At 41.1% G+C, this 16,903-nt stretch overlaps 1 protein-coding gene across 36 annotated transcripts in view; it reads left to right on the top strand.

The window, feature by feature from the left end:
* The window catches only part of ZBTB20 (zinc finger and BTB domain containing 20), a 457,627-nt gene that overhangs the window by 96,476 nt on the left and 344,248 nt on the right, over positions 1 to 16,903 (top strand). For 4 of the 36 annotated variants that reach the window (XM_084506529.1, XM_084506523.1, XM_084506530.1 and 1 more), the window contains one exon: positions 12,137 to 12,201. The exons of the other annotated variants lie outside the window; for them this stretch is intronic. The gene's annotated coding sequence lies outside the window, so the exon portion shown is untranslated. The remainder of the gene's footprint in view (positions 1 to 12,136; positions 12,202 to 16,903) is intronic. 36 annotated transcript variants of the gene reach the window in all.

Below are 16,903 nucleotides of genomic sequence, written 5' to 3'. Positions count from 1 at the left end.
AAATCCATTAGCACTGGGCATCGAGGGCAAACTACTTCATGCCCATCAAAGATCATTCAGTCCTGTTCCAGGCTGACAGTAAGGAAAGGAAGATAGCATTGAATTAGCATTGGAGCTGAACTTCAGCATAGATTGTTATAGGAATAAAATATGAAGTAAAATATGTGACAGAATTAAATCCATCAGTTCTAATAAAGGAAACAGAAGAAAGCAAAGAAATCTTGGACCCTTAAATCCCATTAACCAGGCCAGAGAGAGAATGTGTTAAAAGGGAGCTGCACTGTATCTTTTTTCATTGTTTGATGAAATAATCTTTTTCACCCTTTAAGTGGTGTGTTTAAAAATCCTGGTATTTCTGAAACAAAGAGAATACACAGCCACCGAGCTAGCAGAATTTTATACCTTCCTTTTCTGAGTATTGTCCTTCAGTACAATACCGAGCCATTTCTTTGTTCTCACAAGCTAGCAGTTAAATTGTATGTAAATGTATGCAAATTAGATGCTGTCTAATAAAGAGAGTCATTAGATGGAAGAAATATTTAGTGGGGGGGGGGAGGAGAAAAGAAAGCAGGTGTATTTTGCAATAGAAAATGTAAGATTGCAAAAAATCCTCAAACTTTGGGTGAGGGCTTTTTGTAAAGCCATTAAAATATTTTCTAAAAGACTTGCCCTACTCTTGGTCCTTTCTTCTCTGTGTTTTTGTGTGTATACTTCTCTGATCTTAAAACTCACAGTGGCTGTTCTATGTGTATATATATGTATTTGAAGCGATGCACAAATCCTGTGTTCATAAATGTTTGATTTCTTTAAATCATACATGCATGTACTTTGTATTAGGGTGTGTTTTTGCTTACTGAGTGTATACAGGTGGAGTCCATGTGGTAAATTTTATATTCATGGATTGATTTATTCATCATATGCCCTGAGTGTCTGTCTTATGCTCACTAAATCATCTTCCTTCGTTTTATCGACCTCCTCCTCAACAATTTTAAAGTATTTTTTCCACATTGTTCACTAAATCTCAACGCCAGGTATGTTTCCATTCTTTGGTGGAATTTTCTACCAGGTAATCCCTTTTGAAGTATGAACCTGATTCAAGCTTAAAACAGCAGTGACTTTTCTAAACATAAAGTTGCAGCTTGGAACATTAAAATGCTAGGAATGTGAAGCTTTGTGTCCTTAAAGGCTGGAGAATCCATACCTCTGAGTGGAGCTCTCAGCGTCCATCTAGGCTCCGAAAGGCTTAGAATTGATGAATCTTATGCTCTTGCCACTTCTAAGGAGATAAATTTTAAGACTTCAATCTCTCTGCCTTAGAATCTGTAGCTCTGATCTGTCCACTCTTCTGTTTGAGTGGATTAGTATACACAGACAACATGGCTCAAAGTTGGTATTGTATTTTGTTTCTGATGGTCAGTTGTCATGGTTCAGGCAAGCGAGCCGATAACTATACTTTGGCATATTTTTTCAGTTCCCGTTTTGCAAGTCTGGAAGTCTAAAGACATATATGTATATGTGTATAAATGTATGTATATAAAAACAATGTTGTTTAAATATTTACACATAAAGCCAAGGGATTGGCTTCCTTCCCAGAATTACTGGAACTACCTTCCCCAGGAACATTTGGACTTGAAAAATCTCTACAGCAACACTTTTCAGAAACTAAACAACTTGTGAAAAGAGGAACTAGCTCTGCACCCTTTGCTGTTCATATGGGTTCTTTTGCTTGGGGTGATGGAGAGGCCCCCGTGCATGAGTAATACATTTCCAGTTAATTATGACAAGATGCTCTTTTATTACTCTTTCCCCCCACAGTTTCTCATTGGTTTATTTTATGAGAGAACATTTATGAGAGAAACTATAGCACAGTGGGGAATTTTTGTCATTGTTCTAGGACAGGTCTATTCAATGTGCTGCATCTGAGCCACATACAGTCCAGAGGCAGCAATTCCTGTCTAGACAGCTGCAGGGCAGATGGGCTGATAACTCAAAAGGAGTTTGGCTCCCTGGTTGCTCCATGTCCCAACCGTGCTTGCTGAGCCATCAGCAGAGGGGCTGCAATGTGTGTCCCCTACATGATGGGAAGCGTAGGCAAGGTCATTGTAAGGATACAGTGGAGGGTCAGCAGTGAATGTTCTTGAAGAAGAATGCCTTCATTCTATTCAAATTATTCTTGAACATTCAAGGTATTCTGGAAGGAAAGTACCTCAAACAGAAGATGTAAGGTGAGGATTACTCTAATGGGAATACAAGGAGAACCTGAGCTGTAATATGAAGATTCTGGAGAAAGATGAGATTAATAAAGTAAGGTGAAACACAGTGTATTGTGGTGAGTGGGAGGTATGAGGCAACATGAGTAAACAGAAAATGTTAATGGTTTACCCACTCACTTGGGGCACCGCTCTTCTAGGCTGTCTGGCATTGCATGTCCTAGGAGAGTTGAGTCACTAGCGATATAAATATTTAACACTGTTTTCATGTAGTGTGCAGCCTATAGGAACAACTTCAGCCACGTCCCAAAATCTGAAGAATTTGTGTTAATCCTGAAACACCAGTTGGGATGTTTGTACAGGAGCCTAACAGTCAAGGACAGTGCTTTGGCTTGCAATGTGTTCTTGAGCAGGGCACCAAATGCACATGCAGATGAGAATATGTTCAAATGGGAGAAGAAAGATACAGGGTTAGGGGCAGGAGTCTGATTAACTGCATATTGCTCTCCAAACTTCCTGTGTTCAGGGCAGGCAGAGAATTCAGTGTGTACTTTTTGAGGATACATGTGTTAATACTTTGGTCATCTTTACAAAAATTGTTATACAGCTTTCCTGGGCTCAAAATATATTGCAGGTATATGTGAGGTGTCCATATCCTGTGATAATGAATCCAAAATCAGTACTCTAGACAGATGTGGGAATAAGACCAGTGGTCCATCGAGTGTGACATCTTCCTCTTAAATGTCTTCAGCTGCAACAGAAGGGCAAAAGAAATGCTAAGTTGTGATGTGAAACAACCAATATTTTCATCAATGATCTGAAAATAGATGAGATTTTTTTTAACTTCTATTTCTCAGGAGCTTATGAGCTTGTGCATCTTTTTTTTTTTTTTTTAAAAATTTTAAATAAAATATGCTGCACTAAACTAATCCTAGAGCTAACGAACAGGCAATGGGACTAACAGCTTTTGCTATTACCTACTGCTTATTATTGTTATTATTATTATTTCTTTTTAATTATGCAAAGTGCTAATCAGTTTGATTATGCACAGTGCTAATCAGGTTAATTATGCAAAGTGCTAATCAGTTGTTCTCTAAGCACACGAGGAGAGCAGAGGTGCTGGCAGTGAATGGTGGTTCTAGATGGGGGTAGTCACGGCAGTCATTCCTTATTAAAAGAGGAGTAGGTGAGATGACAGGGGTTTTTGCTTCCATTAAAAAAATAAATAAAAAAAGAAAAAGCCATGAGAGTGATAGTTCTGGTGGGGTAATGTCTTCTTTCACAGCAAGGCAGACTTTTTTTTCCAGGCTGGCTCATGCTGTTGGATAATTTCTGTAGGAGTTTGAGTGCACTGATTTGGGCAAATATATTACAGAGGGGTCTTGTAATGGATGGGGTAGGAGTGTGCCCCCACTTGAGAAACTGAGATGCATAACCAGAAAAATAACAAATTAAAGGAGTTTGTTCAGTATAATGAACAGTCAACTTTTAGACACCGGTAAGTAGAATATTGATAATGTTGCATGAATAACACTTGATCGTATGCTCGTATGGTTGAGGGTACTGTGTGAGCATCCAAATTGTATTTCTTTCAGTGTGATACCTTTACAAGCAGTAGGAATGTAGGGTGCCTTATCAGTGGAACGTATGTTAGGCTGCACTTTTTCTTCCTCTTTAGTGCTAAATTACAAATTAGAATTTTGCATTCCTGTGAAGCAGGATCTGTTCTCAATAAGCTGTGTTCTTCTGACAATTACTGAAGATTCAGTGTGTCTATTTTGCTGTGCTCCGTGTCTAATATCTAACCAGTATTCCTTATTTGATTATGTTTCAGTGTTGGTGTGGGATACATAAGCACCACTTTTTACAGTTAGTAATGGAGATGACGTTCCCAGAGCAGAGAGCTACTTGCTCATAAAAGTCTTGGGTAAAGGATCTTAAGAGATTTTTCAAGTCATTAAAACAAAAGACTAGTCCTGTATAAGGCCTATAGTGGTAGAAGGTTATTGCATCAATTGTGCAAAAAAAGTTTTCCTTGGAAAAATTAATCATTGCAGGTGGTTACCTAGGGGATGTCATGGCAAATTTTGAATTATATTTAAGGTAGGAAGTAAGGCATCATTATAACTTACACGAAAGCCTGAAATTTAATAGCATTGCCTTCTCAGCATTGTCCACAAACTCCACAAGACGTTGGCCCTCAAACCAAGTTTGCTTTACTACCAAGTGTGTGGGTACATACTCATCTGGTTTCAAAATTTTGTGATGGTTTTAGAAAGCTAAACCAATGGTTCACCATCAAGTCCAGTGCTTTAAACCTGGAATAGAGGAGTATGTGATCTAAAAACCCTAAGTGAAAGGGAGAAACCAGAGTCCTGAGAGTGCAGATGCTTTTCCCTCAGATCAGAACCGTCTGAAGTTAATGCAAAGCTTCCTGTAAGCTGATGGTTAATCAGATCACTGGTACCCTAGGTGCTGCTCCAGAAAAGCTCAGTCTGTTGTCCTCAGATCTGAATTTGACCTGAAGTAGTACAGTCCACAAACTATTTCCACAGAATCGCTATTCTGCTTTCATCTATTGTCCCTAGCTCTGTTTCTGTTTGCTCTTTCAGTACGCTCCACTCCTCCCTCATCAGCTCTTTGATGAGACACAATAGGAGAGTGTGTATAGTCAACCACAGTAGGGGAAAAAAACTGACTTCTTCATGTGATCCCTTGGCATCGCACAGCCTTGCAGGAGGCAGATGCTTGCTTTGATTGCTGTACCCACAGAAATGCAACAGTCGCACACTTGGATTATTGTCCTGTCTCTTTTGGAGGCTGGGCTCCAAAATTGCACAAGAATGGAATTAGCTTGAAAGGTATTGTGATGCTTTAGGTGTATTCGTTGTCATCATCTAAAGATTTTCAAACTGGAGTTTCATCCTTTGGACAGAACACATCAAAGTTTTTGTGCTAGTGTAAGTATTTCCCCTAGTCCCCTATCCCCTAACTTAAAAGATCATGTATAGACAGAGGACACTTGCAAAGCCAATAGCATATGCCACCTACAGTATTTGTGTGGGACAAATGTAAATTTACCACATGTAAATCTACCCAAAGTGTTGTGAAATGCAATAGAGTTTATCATTATTCCAGATGAGTGGGTTTCTGATGAATCAGGGAGCTAGAAAGTCAGGAAACTCACATTCTGCTCCAATTTTTACCGCTTTCTTTGTAACCCTGCTAAATTGCATTATCTTACTCTGCTTCAGTTTTCCTTGACAGTGAAGTATGGATAATGATCCGGACCTAACACGAGGTGTGGGAGGGTTGTTGTAAGGCAAATGCATTGTTTGCAAAGTGCTTTGATATCTCTGGATTAAAGGCGTTGTGGAAGGGCGATGTATTATGGGGAGTTAGCTGTGTTATTAAGGAGCATCATCAAATCTTGTGATCTTGTGTAAATTTGTGCAAGATAACACAAAAATAGTTTATGTGCATCCCTAAAAAGTGAAATAAGTGGATGGAGAAAACTCAGTTGCCTTGGCATTAGGCTAATAGGTTAGCAACAGATGAAGAAACCCCAGTAAAGAAATCTCTGCTTTAAAAAGCAGATCTTGTGTGACAGTGGCATTGTTGCAAAACCATTTTGCATCTTCTTGAGGACCTGGTCTTCAGAGGTGCATGCTAACTGCTCTGCAGCTTAATAGAAGTTGAGTCTGCTCGATGGCATTCACAGAGCTGGGAGCTGGGGGTGGGGGAATTAATAACAAAAAGATCTTAAACATTCAGCCTGACCTTTGGAAGTTACTGACCTGCATTCAGGTTACAAATACACAGCAATTTTCTCTCGAGCTGCAAAGACTCTAAATGTTAAATCAGTAACTCGATCGGGCTAGCAGCCCTTCTCCTCCCTGCTTGCTGGTGCCCAGCTGCCACGACTGGAGGAAAGGACCAAGAAAACTATCTGCACGCATACCTCTCTTATGGTGACACGAGTACTCGGAAGAAGCCCCACTGACACAAGCTAACCCAGAGTGACACTTTGCTTGAAAAGCTGCTTTGAATGTCTTCTCCCATTGATCTTCTGCAACGGAGATAAATAAACACTGTGTGTGGGGCGGCCAGGCTGAGTATTTTTGCTCCTCCAAATGTTTATACATTCTCTGGTGGTTGTTTGTGTTGCTGTTTGTTGACTGTAAATTCCAGACCTGGATGTTTATGATGTATACATTTGCAGGAGTGGGAAGGTTTGGGGAGCTGGTGAGGGTAGGGCTTTTTATGAACATTACCAGCTGAATAGAGGGAGGGTTTTTTTCTGCTTCCAGCGTGATGAATTAGTCTTTGTGCTCATGGTGGAAGAGAGGGCTGCTGTAGCAGGAGCATTAGCTAACAGGCCGTTTTGTGCTCAGGTAGATGCACAGAAGAGGCTGCTGAAGATTTGTCCGGTAGGAGCCAAGTTAGTTTAGCTTTGCATCTGATTAATAATCAAGTCTGTTGTGCTCGCAGTTTCATCGGTGATGATGCATGTCTTCTCTTGGGATTCACTGACTGAAGTTGTTGCAGATGCCAAAATTCCCGATGGCAGAGACCCCTCCTGCCACTCTGTTGGTTTTAGTTCACAGTTTCTATGCCTGGCCATTAAACCAACTCTTCCCTCTTTCACCACTGCTGTTGTCAGCATCTCAGTGTCTAGGGTAGTGGGAGTGTGTAGAGGTTTTGGGAACTGATGCAGGCACTTCTGTCCACCAAACTGAATGGGCATTTAAGAATTCAGCTTAATTGGTCATTTTTTTCAGATTTGGTGGGATTTTCCTTGAACCTGTGCTTTTGTTGTATTTGTGCAGGTTAAAATCATGTTTCTGATGCTCCAAACTCCTTAAAGCCTGCCTAGTGTTTTTCCTTTTTGCTTCATCTCATGCACATTCTCTGTTTGTTAGAGGCAGGTTTTGCTGTCTTGCATTTACTGCAGCACAGCAGCCTCTCCTGTTTGTTTATAAGTTTGACTGAATTTTAACTATTTATACTTAATTTTATTAACTTTAAGCATAACTTTTAAGGAAGAACTTCTGCTATGGGTGCACTGCTGACCGATCTGACACCAGATAGAAATATTTGGCTTTGCCTGTAGTAAAATAGCCTAATAGCATTTTCTAAGAGTTCTTATGCCTTCATGGTTTACTTGGAAGGAAGCTTTGAAAAGAGGCAATGACCTTTGTGGCAGGGAGGTTTTTTCCTTTCTTACCAAACTGTGGTTCAACATCCTGATAATTGCTGTCCTGTGAAAATAAGGAGGACCTACCACCATTGTCAGCTTCTCGATTCTTCTTAATTTTTTCTCTCTGGTGAGCCTGAAGGTTGCCAAACTCATGATAACGACAGAGCACTGATGTGTTGGTATAGTAGATTCTCTTTTTTAGCTGGCTATTTAAAAATCCAGAGTTAAATACACTAGCTAAACAAGGTGACAGAATACTTTTGCTTATCTGAAGTCAAATCTGTGAATGCCAGAACTGAAGTTGGCTTAGCAGCCTCAAATTGACTTCCCTGTACTTTTGCAGTTTTTAATTACATGATCACGCTCTTTTCTGTGGGAACTGATCATCTCTTAGTACACCTAATGGACCTGGTCTGAGGTTGAGTGGAGGTTCCTTAGCACGAGGCTGTTTTCTGTAAGATCAATCGGCTCACTTACTGCAAACACTGCAAGATGTTTAATAAATGAGGCGGGAGATAGCTGCAAAAGACAGGGTGATCTTATTCTTAAGATTGAGGTGACACCATGCATATGCTTAAAGGGGAAAAACGTGCTTGATTTTTGATTTGCTTATAAAACCAGACATCTATAGGTGGGCTACAAGGAAAGCAGGTATTGCTCCCTTCTCTTTTCAGCTCACTGGCATCTTTTTAACCCTTCACTACTTGTATCCTTTTAAAGCCTTCTGTTTGCATTCATAAGGGCCCCCTAAAAAAAAAGTCAAGTCCAGTAGTAACAGCCTATGCTGCCTTTGCCTTCTTTTTCACTTTGTTGGTATACAAATGCCCTCCCCTCACCTCCCCTTTCCATAAAATAGCAGTTCCCAGGATTTTGACTTTGAGTTGGTAGGAAGCGTGATGTGTTCCACATTACTCGTTGAGAAAAGTGTACGCAACCCTGATGATGCTTTGAGGGATCAGTTGGAGATGCTGCTCTAAGTAGAACTGGTCTGTCTAGCCAGGTCCATTTTCTAAGCACTGGGAATTCAGCTGTTTTCTTGTGAATTCTTTTCATATTTTATTACTATGAAGAGAATACAAAGAGTGCTTGTTTCTCTCTCTTTTTTTTTTTTTTTTCTCCCTCCAGTTGACACAATCAGTATTATTTGAAGGAAAAAAAAAAAATTACACACAGAATGGGAAATAGGGTGGGAAAATGTAATAGGATCTGCAAATCTTTTCTGTCTTGTCTGAGTAAATGAGAGCTGATGAGAGATGCAGCACAATGAGGGCTAGGGAATGCTAGCTGAACTGGTGTATAAAGATTGTTTCATTTTGCTTCATTTCATTTTCCCATATTGAATTTGAAAGGGAAAATTGCAGTGGACATGAAAGTTTGCTGTGGAAACACCTCGGGTTGCTGTACCCTTGACGTGAACCTGGGCAGACATGAAAAGGAGTGTTAACTGAAGTGGTGTATGAATTTTGTAGGTGTGCTTCTGAAGCACTTTCTGAAGTGCCCTTTCAGAAACAGTGGCCTGCCTCTAGGCTGTTAGGCTACTTCTCTTTAATCTCTTTTATTGTCCACTTAAGTTACCAGTTCAGGAAAGGTTGTGGGGTTTTTAGCTTTGGTGTTGTTTTTTTTTGTTTGTTTGTTTGTTTTGTTTTTTTTTTTTTTTTGTTTTTATGAGCCAAAACCATGCTGATTTTCCAGGTAAATCTGTTTTTTTTCCCCTCATGCAGACTTTCAGGAAGACTAGAAGGAGATTTTCTTCCCCCACTGCCACCTTTTGCCTACTCTAAATGTTTATTTTGCATTTTTGAGTGAAAGTAATGCAAGCTCGGACAGAACTTGGTCCTAGGTGGGATACTATGACAGCAATGCACTCATCACCAGACAAATTTTACCATCAGTGTTACAAGTGGTAGTGTTTTTATCCAACTGGGGTGGCTGTACATCTCTTGCTGAAGGGAAGAGCTATAGTTAAAATCATTTGTGAGTCAATTCCATCTGAAAAGTTGTCTTTTGCATGTTATTATGCTACCTTAGGCATGGATAATTTTCAGAAAGAAAAAAACAAAACAGGGTAGGATTTGTGTTTTTCTTGTAAGTCAAAGTCAGTTGTAGAGGTTTGAAATAATGCAGCATGAACAGCAAACATTTCTGCATAAAATCTCCAACAGCACAGATTATAAGATTTGAGACTCCTGTAGCAGCCACTACTCTGGGAGATATCTTTGATGATAAAACATTTAAAGATTAAACCTTTTTTCTCTAATCTGCTTTTAAGTAAGTGAATTAGCGTTCAAAAGTAAGACTCAACACCTTGGCTTCAGAGTCCAGCTGGTGTGATCCCAAGGCAGGTTCATGTGGTGAGCAGATTTAAGACACTTCTCTCAAAAACACTGTGTAGCTTCTGTAACTTTATGAGACAGACGTGCTTGACCAGCGTTTATCTGGCAAGCAGTTTGCTCTCTATGCTTGTTCCCTTTCCAATGGCCTCAAGACTGAAGAGGCTGGGTGGGCACGGGAAGAGAAAAGAAGGGTTTGCTTTTCTCCAAGCAAAAGGATGGTTTAATGGCATTTGTATAGTGCTTCAGCCACCCTGAAGTCAAGGCAGAGATTGTTGCTTTCCAACTCTCTGCTCCCTAGCCATTATTAGGGAACACCTCTCCCCTCCTAATGAAGACCTGGCAAGCACAAGGGTATCCATGGGTGAGTGTTTCTGCATGGGACTCATTCCACAGAGCATCTCTTGAGCTCAGTATGGAAAGTCTGGGTGTTGTTACATAACCCCATAGTCTCAAATCTTAGATACCAGAAGGGAAGCGAGGAGAAAAGTTCTTCTCCCCCACTCTAGGAGTGGGGAGGCAAAGCTACCCGGTATCAGATGTAATGGCTAGACAGCAGCAGGGAAAGATCGGAGATCTTAAGAGCTGGCTGAAATCCAGAAAGGGTTGGTGTTTTTTTGGGGGGTGGGGTGAGGAAGAATGCTGTATAGCAACGAGTCTTTTACACAAATTATTTCAGTCTAAATCTTTGTCCTGTGCAGTCTGAATAGTTATCCTATCTCGTATACATTAGTAATTCAAGGAATATTCTTTTTAGTAGAATAAACAAATTTTTGCTGCTTGACATGTGAAGTGCTTGTACTAGTAAATCCCACAGACAGCTTCTGCCCCCCATTCCCCAATATTGTTTTGTCTGATTATACAACCTTGAAAGTTTAAAATTGACTGGTTTACTGTAAGAAGCATTAAGTAAATGCAATCTCTCTATTTTTAATAACACTAGCTCAAATATCATGTGAGATCACACTAGTCCTCCAGTGTAATTAAGTTTATGGTTTTCTTATGCACTTCAAATGCCTGTGATGTGCAGTTAATAGTATTTTTCAGACAAGTATTAGGACACCTCGGCAGCGATGCCAATGTGGGCTGGTGTCTATCAGCAGTGCAGACACCACAAAGTAATGGAAATTGCAAGACACTCTACTATAATTTGTCTAAAAATATGCATGACAGCAAAGCTTTTTTACCTGAGTTTAGAAAGTGATAAGGCTCTGAATTAGAGTGGAGCTTCATAAATGAATCGGTCATGAAACAAGATTTTCGAGTTTGGCTTGACGTCCAGTGTTTATCGAGACTGGAGCGTGGCTGAATATCAGAGATCTCCTGCATCTGGGGCTTTGTATCATGACTGTACCTGCAGTCTGATCTCTGCTGCATGATTCTTAACTATAAGTTGATGGAGAGCTGCATAGGGAGTTTTGGAGTAAAGGTTTGGATGGACTTCTCTTCTGTGTGTCTATATATACATACATATGTGTATGTAATACTTCTTTGTTTAAAGAAATTGAGATGTTCAATACAAGGGTGTTTTCTTTTATTTCTAAGAAAAGAAAATTGTAGTGAAGATGCTCAACTATTCCAATGAAATGGCCTGAAAATATTGAAACAAACAAACAAAAAAAATAAACTGTCTTTTATCCCAAAGTAGGTTGATTTTTATTTTCAGGTATTTTGAAAAATGAAGGCCAAGACCTCAGATTTTGAGGAGGGTGAATGTTTCTGACGTGGTTCCAACTGACACGCATGTTGAACACAGCAAGTTGCAATCGTATGTAGCTAGGTTTGGATGCAGGGTTACAGCTCTGTAAAGCAGAAGAGGATCTGACTACTCTGGCATCTTGGAAAGTCTGCAATATCAGGAGTTTGGGAATCTTGAGATTCAGCTGGGTTGCTTATAGAAATATCGGAACTGAGCCCATAGTCACCTTCTGAAACGGTCACCTCTGATATGATAGGGCTTTCAGGAGTCTCTGCCTTTGAGGTAAAGTTTGCCCATGTAACCACGTTCTCTCCAGCAAGCTGAAGTTTAGCTTTATCTAAGTGTCTAAAGGCCCAGTGAAGACCAATAGCTAATACGTGGGGCAGCTTCTCAGTGGCTGCCTTTTAAGTTCATGAGCTAACTCCTGTGCAATGCTTTGCTATGCTGCGCGTTGTGGGTACTGCAGATCTGTGTAATCTCTGGCAGGTAGCCATAAACTGGCCGTTCCTTTCTTAAAACAGCGCATGCAAATGCTAACCAACTGTTTGTTTTGTTCATGCAAATTTTTTGCCCATGCAAATTTCGGCTGCAGGTTTCCTGCCTTACACGTTAAGAGGTTGGAATGTGCTTTTAAGTGGGAAATAATAACAACGATGGTTAAGCAGCCCCATCTCTTTCTGTTTTCTCCTTAATCAAGCTAACATGGCACAGACTTCAGTGAGGCTGCTGCATCAGTGAGGACCGCAGGATTTGGCCCAGCAGGTATTAACTCATATAAATCCTATTGGGAGCTTTCTTTGCCTGCTATCTGCCTTTTAGGGGGACTGCTGGGGGGCAGGAAGCAGAGCAGCTAGGACAGGCTATCGGAGAACCTGCTGTGGCATCAACTGCCCATTGCTGGCTGGGAGCTGCCAGCTGACATTTGAGAGAACATGCTTTATATGAGAAAGTGATGAGTGAATGGAAATTAAAACAAAAGGATTGAAAATAGAGCTGTAATCAATCTAGCCCCGGTATCTCGGTAAACCAGGGATGTTTTTTTTCCACAGGGAATTTGGGGTAGGTATCACAGCAAGTGCCACGATGGCAGGGTCTTCCGCCTTTTCCCCCTCTCCCCCCTCCCCTTCCATTAAATCTACATTTGGAAGGTGGATGGTGCTGACTCATAAATTAAATTGGAGTAATACATACAGTGTATATATATTTCTGTCATTTTGTCTCAAATTAAACACGAACCTTCTCCCCTGACAAGATGATAGAAAAGTTAATTGCTCGCCCTGGCTTTAAATTGGAATTTGAATTTGCAAAATGCTAAAGGTTTATGAGATCTAAATCATGAGGAGCTTAAATTACATTCCTGTGATAAAATATTAATAAATCAATTAAAACATAAGCCGAGTATAATATTACTTTTTTGTAGGAACCTTGAACACAATAATTCATTAGAGTGTGCAGTAACAATTATTGTATCTTTTTTAATTTTCTTTTTTATTAGTTTTTTTTTTTTGAACTGGGGAAAAGGCAACATCAGATGGGAACACACCACACAATGGTGGAATATTATCCTGGTACCAAATCTAGTCATCTCCTAGTAACAATGCACATGCATACAAAAGCATCTAAGCAGTCCTAACTGCACACACGGTGTTGTGGTTCACAGATAACCAGATGCATTCCCTCAAATTCAGGGGCTATTTCCCCCCCTTCACAATATGGAAAAGAAGGGCAGAAGAAAAGTGATAGTGCTGCTCCTGCTGCTTTTTTCTTTTTCCAGTCCCTTCCCATGCCGTTTTATTCTTGTTCTCCTACTCTCCTTTCCCTTGCTGGGTACAAGATTGGTATGATATCAGTGTCAAAACTTCAAAAATGCACGGAGCTTTCTGTAAAGCTGGCCTGAGTTTTGTGTTGGGGAAACCCAAGCCAGAACTGGATTTTCTTACTAGCTTTTCAGTTCTGTTGTGAGCAGCTCTCGCAGCTCTGATCTTTACATAACCCGTTTCTGCGTACTATATAAAGAGCACTTCAGGCACAGTATGAAACTTAGTTATTATTTGAGGAAGGAGGTGTTATGCTAGCTCAGCATGCATTTCGTATATGCAAACATTAATACACGAGGAATGCAATTATTATATATACCTGCACACCTCTAGTGCCTGTCAAGGTGCGCATTCCTTAGTCAAGTGCTTTTCACCTTCTGAGAAATGACTGGACTGCATGGCTGCTACAGCTTTGCTTGGGAAAGGGTCTAATTGCTATCATTACATTATTTGTGTTGCATTCTTGAAGCGTTATTTAGTACAAATTACACGCTGCTGCCAAATTGGCAGCTCTGGGGACTGCCAGCTGCCACGTGGATCCATAGCGTAGGTGCTGCGTGCTCTGCCCACCCTGCCCTGTGCCCAGGCATCCTCAGCCCCTGGTTTTGCCAGGGTATAAAGGTTTTTGACTGGATGAGGGGATTTCAACAGCAGGCTGAGCTGGGCCCTTCTCTCAGGGGATGAGGGGCTGGTGGAGGAGGCCTGGAGGCGGCTGGGGAGGGGTACGCAGCTGCCACCCCTCACGGCCTGCAGCCATCTCGCTCGCAGCAGCACAGGGCAGCTGCTGTTGGCCAGCTGGAAGCAGTTAGGGCCAGAGTCAGCTGGGGAACACAGCGAGAGGAGATCCAGGAGCAGGTGGCTGTTGGTGCTCCTCACCACCTGTCCGAGGAACGCTTTGCACAGAAGTGATGGCAGGCGCTGGTTTGCCCTGGGCACGGGATCCCACGTGAGGCTCAGGGCCTTCCCATCCTCATGGTGAGAAGATAACTGGTGGATCTAGGGATCCCACCTTACTGTGCTCTCTCAGGGGTGACTTCATCTTGCAATTAACCTTGACTTTCCACAGACTTCTCTGTTTTGCCATCCCTCTGCTGATGAAGCCAGTCAAGGTCCATTGTAGTGATGCAAAATATAATAAAACTCTTTCTCATCACATGTACCATGTCTCTGCTGGTAAGCTCTTCGTCAATATTAACAAATTAGTTGTTACTTTTTATATGTATTATCTTCTTTTTAAGAAGGGGATGTAGAGAAAGTCACTTTCCACCAGCTCCCAGGGCATTACAGCAAGCCGGTGTTGGAGATCCCAGTATCCTACATGCCTTCCAGCAGCCCACCCTCAGGACCTCACCAGAATCAGAGAAATACCAGAGATAACAAGTCCCGTTCATGGGGAAGCAGAAGGAGATTCATTGAGCTTGTTTTATGTAGACCGAGGAACAGCTATCAGATGTGATTAGCTTCTTGTGGTTACCGCAGTGAGTTGGCATTTAGATCAACAAGCTGCAACTGAAGGCTTCACATCGCCAGGACGGTCTGATCTTCCTTTACTATGATTTTTGTACGGCAATGGACTGTTGAGATCTCACCTGGTAGTGTTCACTCAGTTTGATGATTGCATTTACTCAGTAGCTTCCATGCTTTACAACTATTTTTTTAGAGTGTGGCTGAATCTTTGTGAGCATTTCCATAAATAACTTAAATATATAAAAATGAATTAGCTGGAGTTTGTGTGTGCGCAGGGAGATGCTCCAGATTTTTCTTGTGTACAGGGACAATTTCCAGCAGAAGCTGAGAAAAGTTTTCAAGCTAACTTCTCTCAGTGATATTTTTCTGTTGATCAGAGGAGCTACACTGGGACAGTGCTTTCTCCATGGCATACTGTCCTTCCTGGGGAGGAAGCAGACTATGTACATGACAGTGTTGGCACCCCCCATTTCAAACTTGAAAGCAATTTTAGCACTGGATAATGCCAGCTGCTTGAGAGGGTGAATTGATGCTTATGTATCAGCTCATAAAATGGAGAGGAGGGAGGGGATGGACTGGTCAGTGACAGTGCAGATGATGCACTCTAGCTTTGAGGATCATCCCATCCGAAACCTTCCTGCCCTGCACAGAGATCACAATTCCTTTTTTTGCTTCTGCCTCGGGAAGACTTCCTTCCTCCTGGACGGCAGCTATTGTCAGAGTTTCCACGTCTGCTGGGGGCACCGAGATTCTCGCAGACTACGGTAAACATGATTTGGCTCCCGAGCACTCGTAATCAGGCTTCCTTGCACTGAAACAGAGATTGCTCTATTGCAGTGCCAGGCCTCTAGCAATACCAACTGTTAAATAATAAACAGGCCCTGGTTGTTGGCAGTGCCTCCCCACCCTGCCACCCCCGCCAGCACCCAGTACCCATTTTCTGGGTCTACCTGCCCGCCCGCCTCCTAAAGTGCAGCCCCTCGCCTGTGTTTGGTGGAGGTGGGAAGCAGCACGGAGACATCAGTCTATGTCTAATCTGCTTAGTTTATTATTCTCCTAGGACCTCGGGTGATATAGCAAACATGCAGTGCTTTGGCAGCACTAACAATGGCTGTGCTGTCGTTCTAGATAATATTACAGACTTTTGCCTAATGCATGGGATCCTTTTTTTTTTTTTTTTTTTTTTTTTTTTCCTCTGTTCATCTGCGCGTTCTTTAAGGTCTTTTCTTTTTTTGGGGGTGTTGGGGTTGCTGGGAGGGACTGGTTGCTCCTTAAACAGCTCTGATTTTATTTTTTTTCCTGTGAATTAAAATAAAGTAACATGTTTAACTGGCTTGTTCTTCTGATGGCAGAATGGTATTTATTGTTTTATTGCATTGAGAAGTATTACCCAACCTTTTTTTTCTGTACTTCATGGTTAAAATGGGTACTGGAACAATCAATTTCTTTTTTTTTTTTTTTTTTTTGGGTGAATCAAGGGACTCTGTTATGAAAGACAATCCGCCAGCAGGGGAAAAATACTGTAAGTAAGCCCCTGTCCTTCTCTCCATTTTGGAGACTTCTGCAGTTTTCATTTGATTTCCTTGTTACTGTGTACACAGTACACATGTGGAAAACAGTATGTCCTGTTTTATGCATAAGTGAAGTTCAAGAGCTTGGAGATAAGTTAGGAAAAATATTATGATATTGTGAAGAGGAAGAGATTATATTGCAGAGTTAAAATGTAACTGCATGAATAGATTAGAGTGTACATATTAATTTCCCTTTCGTTCTCTAAAACCTTGAATGGAACAAAAGCCAGAATTTTCACTTGGTGGGAGAATAATTTTTTGTAAACCCATATACAAAATGGATTTTAAACAAAGTATTCTTTGCTCATCCATACAATTAAAAAGCCCTAGATTTGGAGTCAACTGAAACTTTTTTTTTTATATCTTTGCACGGTATAGCTGATATTTTTTTCCCATCTGTGAGGGAATTTTCTGAACTGTGGATTAATTGTGGCATGGATGCTGAGAAAAGCCTTCATGTTTTCAACAAATATTGTACTATGAAAAGTCTGGTATTTTTGTAATGGTCTGGGGGACATTCCATCAAAATTTCCTATCAACTCTATTTGAAACTCCACCCTTCTATCATAATTATGGCAGATGGCAAATAGAAGGGAGCAGTTGTAATTA

This window comes from Aythya ferina (assembly GCF_964211825.1).
Source record: "Aythya ferina genome assembly, chromosome: 1".
NCBI lineage: Eukaryota > Metazoa > Chordata > Aves > Anseriformes > Anatidae > Aythya > Aythya ferina.
The sequence above is the reverse complement of the archived record's forward strand: the minus strand, read 5'-3'. Positions and strand labels throughout refer to the sequence as shown.